This window comes from Solanum dulcamara, chromosome 8, assembly GCF_947179165.1.
Source record: "Solanum dulcamara chromosome 8, daSolDulc1.2, whole genome shotgun sequence".
Classification (NCBI taxonomy): domain Eukaryota; kingdom Viridiplantae; phylum Streptophyta; class Magnoliopsida; order Solanales; family Solanaceae; genus Solanum; species Solanum dulcamara.
This window is the reverse complement of record NC_077244.1, coordinates 74,843,055-74,852,918: the sequence shown is the minus strand read 5'-3', so window position 1 is coordinate 74,852,918 and position 9,864 is coordinate 74,843,055. Positions and strand designations below refer to the sequence as shown.

The window sequence follows — 9,864 nt, the reverse complement described above, 5'->3', positions numbered from 1 at the left end:
TATGTGTAGTGAAAACACACACCAATTTTTTTATACATGAAGGGAAAAGGACATGGGGTCGGGGTGGGGGTGGGGTCACTAAATCAGGCTCATAATCCCCCCTCTCTCTCCCCCCTAACCGCCTGTTGTTTCTCATTGGCCCTTTTCTTGAGGCCTTTCAGAGTTGTAAGTACTAACACACAGACCACCAAACTTGTGATGAATTAAAAAGTACTACTACTACCTTGTGATGGTTTGATTTGTAATTTTTGTTTAATGCTAGTGTTCCAGCAAAGTTTCACATGTTTGATTAATTCATAAGATATCTATTATAATCGAATAACTTTGCTGATCAAAGTTTAAATAAAAAAAAAAAATTATATATTTCAATCATTTCAACCTCAAGTGAATGTATTTGATTGCATAATAAATTTAAGAGAAAAATGAATATGAAAAAATGTCATTTGGGGGGAATGATTGAAAAAAAAAAATAGTGTCATGTGAATTAAAACAGAAGAAGTAAAATTTTGTTTTTACCGAAATTTATACCCTAATCTCCAAAATTAATGGTAAGTACTAACACATTGATCACCAAACGATATGTTTACCTACATATGAATGAAATGGATTTGAAAAGAGTAGATTTTTTACAAGAATTGTGTTTAAATGTTTGAAATTAACATGTAATTGATTGATTGAATAAGTGATTAGTTCTTGTTCATAAAAAAGAAAATAAAAGCTAGAGAAAGAATACTCCACAAGTTATTACAAGATACTTTCCACGCAAAATATATTTACATTCATATGATATTTGTATCAAATAAAACAATTTAACTTTTAAAGTTACAAAAATTGAAAGTACACATCACTTAACTTAATGATATTTAGATGTTTAATAGCTTATCTGTAACAGATATATCTTGCATTCATTAACTCAGTGTAGACACTGGGTGCATATAAATAACTTAGCTTTCTTTTTTATTTGGCAGTCACTCCTATACAAACATAAGAGAAATATGGAAAATGATTTTCAAACTTTTAGATTGTAGCCTTAAACCAAAACTTTTTATATAAAGCCCACTACCACTTGTGTTCATAATTAACTAATCAAGCCTTTGAAATGGCTTTGTTTGGTATTATCCTCTTCATTGATAGGTCAACATCCAATCCTTCTCATCACCTAAAACCAGGCCACACCAAAAATTCTATAAAAAAAAATTAATATAAGAAAAAAATGTTTCTTTGTGTCCCTTATTCTCAATTAAGTCCAAGGAAAATTAGACGTGGACTTAACAATATAGGGTCCCTTGTTTGCAATTGCATTAGGTATACCTTTGCCTTCAATTATCATGCCAAAATAATGTTCTCAAATTTTCTTGATTTATTTAAGCTTAAAATTCTCAAGAAATTCCCCCACTCTCTCAGACTCTCAAATTAGAAATGTTTTTAGACTGGAGTTAATAATTTTGACTTAAGAAATAAAGGGATAGGCTTGGGTTAATCGAAGAATCGGGATCTTATAATCTAGAATCGAATCGAATATCAAAGTTTTACAAAAAAAAATACTATCGAAATCAAATTAAAAAATCAAAATAAAATAAAAAATTAATTTGATTCAGCGCGATTTTTTAATTTTTCAGTATTTATGGCTACCTCTAGTGAAAAGGATGTCAAGTTGGACATGTTTGTTTTTGGAAAAATTCTAATTAATAGATGGCATTTTAGTCATTTCAACTATTTGCAGATGTGTATGTATAATATATATTTATTAATTTTAGACAATGACTCTGGACACCATTAATGCTATTAAGTACTAATTAATAAGAGGCAAATAATTAAACAAATGATTTGGAGGCCATTAGAATCGACTTTCAATTATACAAGTTCAGCGATTTGTTTTGTTGCCACCTAGAGTAGTTTGAACCTTCAATAATGTACAAACATTGAAAACTTAATTCTCTTTGTTTAATGCTTAAACAACATTTGTATTAATTTAACAAGGAAATTCTCTCTTGTTATCACTTTTTAACTACCTAACAATTACATATATCTAAATATAATATGCTTTGTAACTTAATGATAAATCCTTCCAACTTCTTGATAATATTAACCAATACCCCTTTTATACATGGTAATACACATGCACGCACACGGTGGTGGACCTAGAGTTTAAGAAATTCATTAAATATGTATAAATAATTTAAAATTTCAACTTCGTTTTTACACACTCACCAGTATGTGTATATATATATATTTGTTATATTTTTAGTCATCAATGTAAACCACCTTTGGAGGTAGGGTGCCCCTACCAATAATTGCTTCCTAGAACCAATGATTGGACTTGGAAAAAGGGGAGAGATTCCATATAGGATTTGGTATGCATGCATTTGAGTGCTAAAAGTTTTTATTCTTAATGAAACTTAAAAGCCATGTTCTTCGTGTGGAAAATTGTTAAAACACTTTTGAGAAATGAGTTCCTTTTGGATCTAACATTCCTTCTTCTTTTTCCTGGAAAAATTGATTGGTTCGAATCATATCTTCAAGCTATTATTCTATGGATTTAATTACTAATCTTTTCAGATTAGATTTAATCAAATCATTGCTTGTTACTTAAGCATGGTTAACTTACAATTTGTTAGTATATTATATTAGTTGCGTGACATGTTACGTTTCATTAAAATTAAAATTCTATGCTTTATCGTCTAGGTTTATTCACTAATTTTTAATCTTCAAGTTCTTTCTCCACCCCCACAAAAAAAAAATTCACAAGCCCTTCTCTAGCCTCTGGAAAAAAAAAATACTCTTTTGAAAGAAAGAAAAAAAGTGGTATAAAGAAAGGCACAATTCTGCAAAATCAACTCCACAAAATCCCCTAAAAGTACTGCTTTAACATTCTACTCAAGATCAATATTTGGAATTGCATTTATCCATCGTTTAATTATATTTTAGTTAAAATACCAAAATCTTTGTAATTTCTATTTCATATAGGAGATGGGGATAACCTTATTTTGAACCAAACGAATTCTAAAAGTAGTGTTTCAAGAATCAACATAATTCTTGCCCTTAAGATTTTATGTACAATTTGACAACAACTTTGGTCTTTTTTGTATGCATAAAAGAGAGTGCGCTGAGTTGCCCAAAAAGCTTGATCTTCATACGACAACATACAAATGAAATTTAATAAGTGGGGTGTGTACAGAATTTTGCCTCTACCTTGTGAAGGTAAGAGGTTATTTTCAATAGACCCTCGACTGAAGGTTGCTCTTCTTAGTGCTGAAAAAATGGTATAATTCTACTTTCAAAAGTAAAAAACGTGAAAATTCACAATGTACATCACGGAATAACTAATAAGAAGTGAGAAAATGGTAATCAATTAAGTTGTTGAATGTTCAGACTTTTTGATCACACACTTTCCTGGAGTAGTTCTTTTTTTTCCATATTGTTTGATTATTGCAATTTCTCAACTCTCAGCCAGACTAGTTCAATCTTCAAATATGCTTTCCAGATAGTACAAGTCACATTGTCAGAATATACTACATGATATAGTTGGAAAGTTTCCCCTTTTTTTTTGAGTGATTCTTCTTTACCCTTTGAACAAGTCTTCTAAGCAATTGAACAAAGCATTGCATAAACTTGAAACCTTGGAACAAATTGATAATTCATTTAAAGAGTAGCAAGGCAAATGGTTCATGCATATATAGAAAGTTTTATAAAGAGAATTTGTAAATAGGTAAGCAAGATTTTCAAAGCACATTATATATACTCATGTTGAGTATTGCAAGTACAATGACTTTTCAACTACAAGTGATAACATGTCATATGAAGTTTAGTAGTGTTTGAAACTCTTATCAGTGTTCCACATACATACTGCTTCCTTACCCTTTGCTGGCCGATAATAAAGCTAAACCTGCTATTCTTGATCCTTAGCATATCAGCCACTACATTAGCCAGACAAATTTGCCCTAAAACGAAAATGCAGGGAGCCACAGAGGATATTGCAGAAATAAGATATATTACAAGTAGAGGCAAACATGCTGATTACAACACATGTTTGAAAGAGTGTTTCATGTTTTTAGCACTTAGAAATGTGAAATATGTACAACTCATCATTGACACAGCATATTTTACGCAGATGCCTAGTCTAATACATTCTTGTAACTTCCTAGTTGAATACTATAATCTATCAAAGAAATTTACAATATACCTGCAATGCAGGTTATAGCCATCTTCCAAATCCTCTTCAGTTCCTTGATGAAAATGCATTCCCCTAGAAAAGCAGGTCTTAGGAGAGCTACGCATCACCCAATTCAAAGGAAATTATCTGTTTAACAGCTCCCATTACTGCTGTGCAACTGTACAATGGGAAAGAAAGGTACCATTCCCCGCCATGCCTATCCCACACATGCAAGACTTGACGCAACTCAGCCCCTTTTATGAAGATCCTTGTAAGCTATACAGGCATCATAAAACAGTTATGAAGTATACTTCACAGGGTATAGTGATCAAACATTGTTGAATATATCACTGTAGTGTATCAAACCACCATAACAAGCAGTGGATCAGGGGATAAGTCCTATTAATGAGCTCAAATCCATCTCTGAAAGCAGAGAAGCATAATGTAAGAGGGGAAAAGCATAGTCATCATCTCTTGGATGAAATATATAATGTAGAAATAGGGATCTTAGAAATGGATGAACTGGAACATCAGCCACAGATTTTTAGCAGCTAATGAAACACAAACATTTCAGAAAGTATGTGAATCTCAAGAGACCTTAGCGGAATCACTACTAGACTGCTATACTACAAAAATGGAAAACTAAGGTTGGAAGTAATGCCTGCCAAGGAAAAACTACCTCGACCAGTACAAGTAGGATGAAGAATGAACAGGCACAGCAGATGGAACAGCATCAACTGCTCGCAAGCCACTGCTTCGGTATAGTTCAGTTGCTGGAACAGTCCCACCAAATTGATAGGTATCAGATGTAGAGCTCCCGCCAGCAACATCACTGGGTTTGGCAACCACGCAGAGACTTCCAAGTATGGAGGTGGCCTATAAGCATCATCAGATGTGGTGTTTGGCAACCCCGTAGAGCCTTTCAAGTATGGTGGAGGCCTATAGGCATCAGCAGGTATGGTGTTTGGAAAACCTGTATAGGTTTCCAAGTATGGTGGAGGCCTATAAGCATCACCTGTTATGGTGTTTGGCAACCTCGTAGACGCTTCCAAGTATGGTGGAGGCTTATAAGCATCAGCAGGTATGAGGTTTTACAACCCCGTAGAGGTTTTCAAGTATGGTAGAGGCCTATAAGCATCAGCAGGTATGGTGTTTGATAACCCTGTAGAGGCTTCCAAGTATGATGGAGGCTTATAAGCATCACCAGGTATGGTGTTTGGCAACCCCGTAGAGGCTTCCAAGTATGGTGGAGACCTATAAGCATCAACATTTATGGAGTTTGGCAACCCTGTAGAGCCTGAGCCTTCCAAGTAGGATAACAGACTATAAGCATGGCTGTGGGAGGCCAGTCTATCATACACGATTGCATCATCAAGCCGTCCATATAACTGACCAGTATGACTTCCTATTTGCCCAGGTGTAGTATTAACTAAATTCAATCCATGAACTCCAGCACACGAACCTCCTTGCACTGATTTACTTGCCCCAGCTCCAGTTCCACCCGTGGCCACAACACCTCCCACAGGTCCTGGTATTGAGCCAACAAAATTCTCATATATCGTGCCTGCAACAGGCACATCCAATACCGATGGGGACAGAGAATAAGCATAAATGTGGCCAGCAGTTCCACCACCTTCTAACAAGGTGATGTTGCTATTATCAACATGATTAACAACTTTTTGCTGATTCGGGGGCCATGGATTTGGATTTGGTTTTGGAAAATATGTGTTTTTCATTTCTTTGTTGCTGAAACATCCAGATGACTCAGTCTCATCAATCTTTCTCTTTTGTGCCATCTTCTGATCACGTATATGCTTAATCAATTCAGCAAGTTCTTCCTCACATATATGCTAATTCAATTCAGCAATTTCTTTCTCCAAGCTCATTATTTTCTCATTGAATTGACATCCAGGAATAAGTTTGGAAGGATCAATCCTGTGACGTTTCAAACATCTGTAGACAGATTTCAGAGTAAACAAGTACCTCTTTTTTGCTGCACGCACAGTAGTACTTTGTTTAAATCCCTTAATTTTTTTTGACAATGTCTCCTCAGACTCTTTTAAAAATGATGTTAAGAGTCCCAGAGGGTCAAGTTTGTCCTCAAAACCAAAAGTATAGGCAATGTCAACTGCATCAACTACATTGTTCTTCACCCCCCCACTGTATTAGTTTTGGGATACATTCCATGAAAATACTTGATCTCCTAAGGACACCAGAAATCCCCTTGGCGCCCAACTGTAGCAAATACCTGATATCCGAATGTAAAAAACCATATGATGGAATCCCAAAACATCCAAGGAGCAATAGCAAACCTCGGGCATCCATATCATGAGCCTTTCTTACACCTCCTTCAGAAATCAACCTCTCCTTCCATGCTAGAGCTGCCTGCTTGGCATCTTTCTTCACCCCTTCCGCAATATCAACTACTCCCTCACCCTCTACCATCGTCAACAATAAGCACTCCAAAGCCAATATAGAAGCTTTCCTTTGAGGGATCATATATGATCCCTGAACGTAGGCACTGCTCCCCTGAAGATAAAACTTGTCGAGGCATTTCAATACGAGCATGGCTGGATTTTCTGAGAGCTTCAATGCCTTGGGGACTTTTTCACGCAGTCTTTCTATATCCGAGAGATGCTTTACCATGTAGTGTTATGGGAGTAAGAACCACAACTAAAGTTTGATATGATAATAAATAATAAAAATAAATTGGACACGAGAATTTTACGTGGAAACCCCTTAAACAAATAGAGGGAAAAAACCACGGGGTAGAAGGATTTTACTATGATAATATAGGAGTACACTGCTCTTATATACAAGGAGAAAACAACAATAAACACTTCTCCCTTGTATAAGTAATAACTCACTAAAGAGGATACGCAAGACTACAATATTTATCTTGTTGTATAACTCTCTTTGTGTTCTTACTCTTTTGGATTTGTGGGATGATCTAAATGAGGGCAAAAGACCTTCTATTTATAGGAAATTGAAAACGCGTAAACGTGTAAAAGACGCATTTTCTTGTCAAAAGTTGCTAAAGGAGGCAACAACTTTTTGAAATGCGTAAAATACGCGTTTTCTTCTTAGACGGTGCATGTGCACCTCCCTTTTTGACTTTCTTGCATTCTCCCACTTGAAGATTTAATGAGAATCAATTAAGTCTTCACACCATTTTTTCTACCCAATTGCTACAATGTTACGTTTCTGTTAGGCCAATAGAAGATCGACATCATATAAACTTGTTGCTGTTGATCTGCTTCGTAAACATATTTGCTAGGTTGTCATTAGTGTGAATTTTTTGAATATCCATACTGCCTTCTTCCACCTTCTCATGAACAAAGTGATAATGAACTCGTATGTGATTTGTCCTTGAATGAAATGCCGGATTTTTTGCAAGATGCAAAGCGCTCTGACTGTCATAAAATAGAGCAACCTTCTCTTGTTTGTGTCTGAGCTCCTCAAGTAACATCTGCATCCATATTGCCTCTTTGCTAGTGTCACGCCCCGGGAGGGTACCCTAGACGTAACCGGCATCCGAAGGCCATTTCTGACCTTCGAGCGAACCACCTGGTCCAGTCACTCATTCATTCATTCACATTCTCTTAGCGGAACTCAATAAATGAAATACTTTTCATACTATAAGGGCCGAAGGCTAAACATTCACAACCCAACAAGAATAGTAAATTAAGACTCCTCAAGATAACAGTTTAATCCTCCCCACACTCTAGTCTACGAAGCCTCTATTCAAGTCTAAAAGGTGCCGATGACAAGCCCATGGCTACCAACAATCTAAATAAAAGAAGAGACAACAAAACTGTACAAGAAGGCCCAATATCCTCCGGGAACTAGGAGGACTCACCGACTGGCTGGAAGTGTATGTGGATCTTCAACGGAGCGCCGGTTGATGATCTCTAGTACCTGTCTCTGCATCATGAAACGATGCAGGCCAAATGGCGTCAGTACATGGAATGTACGAGTATGTAAAATGGCCGGATGAAACCACATTAAGAAAACATCAATATCAACTCAGGACCTCAACTCATACATGTATACATCACAACTCACTCAATGTCCTAAGTCCAACAAGAATAGTTTAGACAAGACTAACTCATAAGCCACTTAACTCAACTGACTCGGAGCACTAACAAGGCCTAAATGGGAGTTTCTCTTAACCGACAACCATCACCTATGAGCCGGTGATAGTACAACAATTCGACGTTGTTGCCACGTCCGTCCATACCTTGCCAGGGTATGAACGCCTCTCTAATCATGAGTACCATCGATTAGTCAAGTCCTATCATTTCAGGACAATACAAATAGGAAACATCCGACTTTAACGGTTCGATCCCACGAGAAGCATCCGACTTTAACGGTTCCAATCCCTCGGGAAGCATCCGACTTTAACGGTTCCATCCCTACCTACGTTGGCGGCGTAGTTTCTGGGGTTCGAGTATGGACTATACTCTCACCCGCTTCGGTGCTCGATACTCCTCCCATGACTCTATGCTCATAAGACTCCTCAAATCATCTCAAACAAGCCCTCACGGCTAGTTTCATGTGGTATAATACCACCTCATCAACGCGGTTCTCATTTGCAATTCAATTGAGGCACAATGACAAGTCTCATTTAGGACCTTGTCCACTTGCCAATTCCTTCCTCATATCAACTCAATCAAGCCTCCTCTATATGAACATTTATGACATCTCTTCAAGATTTAACACAACTCTATGACTTCAACTCAACCATTCAAATAGAATAGCGCATTTAAGGAAATTGACGTAAACAACATATTCACATGGCTAAAGAGGTCAACAAAATATAACAACAATTCATCTCCATCAATTCATATTAATCATGAAGAAATTTAAGGACTTCTTGGCTCAACAACATCAACACATATAACATTATATAAATAGGAGACAAAGTTCATATAGACATACACCATACCAAGAACTCTATTTTTCATGAATATCTAACCTCAAGCAAGAATAGGGCACATGGGTGAACTTAGCCCATGTTTTGGATAGCCTTACATACCTTGTTTGAAGACTTTGAAGAAACCTTGATGTTGAGTCTTCAATGGGGGACTCAAATCTTGAAGCTCTTGGACTCTTTTTGTTGGAAATGGAAAAGATGAAGAAGAGAGAGAGAGAAGCTCCTAGGGCTTTTTAGAGAGAGAGTGGGGGCTGAAGAAATGGTCCCAAAATGTACAAGGCTTGTGTATATATAATTTGGGACAATTCTCAAATTGCCCTTTCTCCAAATTCTGAAAATTAGGCCAAAATGCCTTTGGCGCGATAGTGGCGCGTCGCGCCCTTACAGCGCCAAGGCCAATTACGCCTAAAACCTGCACAACTTTTAGTGGCGCGTCGCGCCAAGGACCAAACTACTGAGGCATGTTTCTGGCGCGATAGTGGCGCGTCGCGCCCTTACAGCGCCAAGCCCATTGTTCTAAATTCTAGGAATTTGGCCTGAAAAACCCTGCACAACTTTTAGTGGCGCGTCACGCCAAGGACCAAACTACTGAGGCATGTTTCTGGCGCGATAGTGGCGCGTCGCGCCCTTACAGCGCCAAGGCCATTTCCCCAGTAGTTGCAACCCAGGCCAAAAATGAAATTCCTGTCGTGCTAGTTCATCTTCGGATCGTCATATCTTTTGACTCCGAACTCCAAAATTTACGTTCTTGGTGGCGTTGGAAAGAAGACTCGAC

At 37.2% G+C, this 9,864-nt stretch overlaps 1 pseudogene; it reads right to left on the bottom strand.

Moving 5' to 3' along the window:
• Positions 1 to 4,270: 4,270 nt before the first annotated feature.
• Positions 4,271 to 6,799, bottom strand: LOC129900181 (uncharacterized; annotated as a pseudogene).
• Positions 6,800 to 9,864: the final 3,065 nt, after the last annotated feature.